General features: G+C 31.9%; 1 protein-coding gene across 1 annotated transcript in view; it reads right to left on the reverse strand.

Annotated features, from left to right (window-relative positions):
- COL21A1 (collagen, type XXI, alpha 1) overlaps positions 1-3,635 on the reverse strand; it is a 201,934-nt gene that overhangs the window by 189,167 nt on the left and 9,132 nt on the right. The window lies entirely within an intron of this gene.

The following is a 3,635-nucleotide window of genomic DNA, read 5'->3' on the forward strand; positions in this document are numbered from 1 at the left end:
GTCTTCAACTTATGGTTGGTTATTTTGATGGTTGTCAATATTTTGCTATTCCAGGCAATACTTTGGTGAACATCTTTCTAAGTTACATTGCAATAGAACCTACTGGCTCTACTACCACGGGAGCCTTACTACCTGAGCAGGAAGCCATTGGAAGTATGGTTTCATCTGCCAGAGATCCCACCAGAAACAAAAAGAAAAATGGTTTCTCCATTCTTTTCCCCTTGTGGTCTCTTGCCAGTATCTCCCTTTGTCAGGGACTAACCTGAAGCCAGCAAGCAAAGACGTTTGGGAAGTACAGTTTGCAGGTTTCTAGCTCCCTATGATACAAATCATAGATGGGAGGGGTTTAAATTGAAAGCAACAGATATTAAATGGCTAGTATCATGATCCTTATTTTAGAGATGTTACATAATTTTCTTGAAGTCACACAGCTAGTAGATGGATGGTAGGAATGGACTTTAAAATCATGTGTGGCTTCAAAGCCAGTGTTTTCATGATACTATCTATTTCTGTCTCCATACTGTATACTGTATGTCTGTAAGATGTTTATATGAGTGTATCAGTGTCTCTCTATAAAATTTTAAAACATTGCATAAATAGCATTAGAAATTATGAAAATTAAAAAGTAAGGTTAGCTATAATTCCACCACTATAAAAAAAACTGTTATTCTTTCTCAGTCTTTTTCAGTTTTTGTCTATGTATATAAATATATTTTCTGGGAAATGGAAGTATTTTAGGCACTTGAGAGTAGGGTCTCAATTGTCTTTTTTTCCTAAAGAGGGATAAAAACAAGAATGTAAAAGGAACATCTGCAAATTGAAGTTTGCAATACGAGGCAACCTAATACCTGAGGAGTAGGAGAACACTGAAACACTATTCATGATTTTCATCCAAGATTCGCTATTAATTAGTCATGTTAACTTGGATAATGGTCTTAAATTTCTTGGATCTTGAAGATGAGTTATAAGATTCCTTTCTTGTATTCCCAGCATTTGAGAGGTAAAAAGTATTTGCTGTTCTTTATATTCTTTCCAGTTTAAGCAACTCATAATTCTACAGCTCAAATATTATTGGGTCTATCATCTTGGATAAAACTTAACCTGGATCTTACTCATTCATGAAAGTTCTTCAAATAGGACTATCATCTCATCTATGATTAATTTTATATATATATTAATTATACTTATGAATAAGTAAAAAATATTTCCTTAAAAAGAATCATTAATGTTATATATTCAACTCTATAAATAATAAATAGATGATATGCATTAGTTGAAGAATACAATAACTGAACTGAAAGATTCACTAGAGAAGCTCAACAATAAACTTGATCAAGCAGAAGAAAAGGAATTACCAAACATGAGGATAGGTCAGTTGAAATTATCCAGTTAGAGGGAAAAAAAGAATAAGAAAGAGTGCAGAAAGGCTAAGAGACTTACGGGACACCATTGAGCACACCAATATATGCATTTTGGGAGTTCCAGAGAAGAGAGTGAAAAAAAGACAGAAAGGAAAGAAATAAATCTTTCCAAAAGTGGGAAAAGATATGGACACCTAAATTCAAGAGGCCTACAATATGCTAAGCTGAAACCAAAAAAATCCACACTGAGACACGTTATAATCAAATTGTCAAAAGTTAAAAAAAGATCACATTTTGAAAGCAAGAGAAAAGATATTTTTTATGTACAAGGTTTGTACATAAGACTATCAGTGGATTTCTCAGCAGAAGCTTTGCACGCCAGAAGAGAGTGAGATAATATATTCAAACTGCTGAAAGAAAAAATCTGGCAACCAAGAATACTCTATCTGGCTCCTTCAAAATGAAGGAGAAATAACGATTTACTTAGATAACAAAAGCTGAGAGATTCATTACCACCAGACCTGCCTTATTAGAAATATTGAGAAAATTTCTCAAGTTGAAACCAAAGGATTATAAACAGCAACACAAAAGCAGAAGAAAGTATAAAACTCTCTGGTAAAAGTAAAAACGTAGACAGATACAGAATACCATAATATTGTAACAAGTACATAAATGACTTAATTCTGGTATAAAAATTAAAAGATAAGGCATAAAAAATAACTATAGAATAAAAATATGTTAATGAACACAAAATATAACAAGATGCAATTTGTGACATCAATAATATAAAGGATGGGGAGTAAAAGCATAGAGAATTTATATGTAACTGAAGTTGTTACCAGCTTAATATGAACTGTTATAACTACATGATGTTTTATGTAACCTCCATGGTAACCACAATGAAATGCCCACGAAAGATAAACAAAAGAAAAAAAAACACAAAGAAAGACAGCAAAATAGAAAATAAGGACAAAAAGCTACAGGATAGACAGATAATAATTAACCAAATAGCAATAATAATTCTTCCCTATCAGTAATGATTTAAAATGTGAATGGATTATACTGTCCAATCAAAGTACATAGAGAAGCTGAATGGATTTTTAAAAAAAGGTGATCCAATTATATGTTCTCTATAAAAGACTCACTTTAAATTTAAGGACACAAAGTGAAGGGATGGAAAAAGATGTTTTAGGCAAATGGTAGCCAAAAGATAGCCAAAATGTCTATACTTACATCAGGCAGTAAAAACGTATAAGAGAAAAAGAAGGATATTCTGACAAAAGGGTCAATTCACCAGGAAGATACAATAATTATAAAAATATATGCACTCAACATTATGACACCGAAATGTTTGTATGAAGCAAACATTTACAGAACTGAAGGGAGAAATCAATACCAAAATGTTTGTATGAAGCAAACATTTATAGAACTGAAGGGAGAAATTGACAGGAACACAATAATAGTAGGGGATTTCAATAATGATCACAACATCCAAGCAGAAGATCATTACAATAATGATTAGACCATCCAAACAGAAGATCAGTAAGAAAATAGATGGCTAACGCAATACTACAGACAAAATGAACCTAACAGACATATACAGAATATTCCACCCAATAGCAACAGAATACACATTCTTCTCAAGTGCACACGAAACATTCTCCAAGATAAATCACACATTAGGTCACAAAACAAGTATTATTTAAGAAGATTGAAATCATACCAATATAGTTTCCAAACACAATGGAATGAAACTAGAAATTAATTGGCAGAAGGAAAACTGGAAAATTCACAGATACATTGAAATATCTTGAACAACCACTGGGTCAAAGAAATCAGAGGGGAAATATCTGGTGATGAATGAAAACAAAACTACAACATACTAAAATTTATGAGGTGCTGGAAAGGTAGTACTAAGACAGAAAGGGAAGCAAAAAACATCTACATTAAAAAAGAAGAAATATTTCAAACAACATAAGTTTAGACCTTAAGGACCTAGAAAAAGAAGAACAAACTAAGCCCAAAATTAGCAGAAAGAAGGAAATACTTTTGATTAGAGCAGAAATAAATGAAATGGAGAATATAAAAAAAATAGAAAAATATTAACACAGCTATGAGTTGCTTTTTTGGAAAGATCAATAAAATTGACAAACCATTAGCTAGATTAAGAAAAAGAAGATTCAGCCCGTCAATCCATGAATGGATTATCAAAATTTGGTATATGTTTACAATGGAATATTACTCAATCATAAGAAACGACAGTGATCTAGCACC

The sequence above is a fragment of the Propithecus coquereli genome, unplaced genomic scaffold (assembly GCF_000956105.1).
Source record: "Propithecus coquereli isolate 6110/MARCELLA unplaced genomic scaffold, Pcoq_1.0 Scaffold292, whole genome shotgun sequence".
NCBI lineage: Eukaryota > Metazoa > Chordata > Mammalia > Primates > Indriidae > Propithecus > Propithecus coquereli.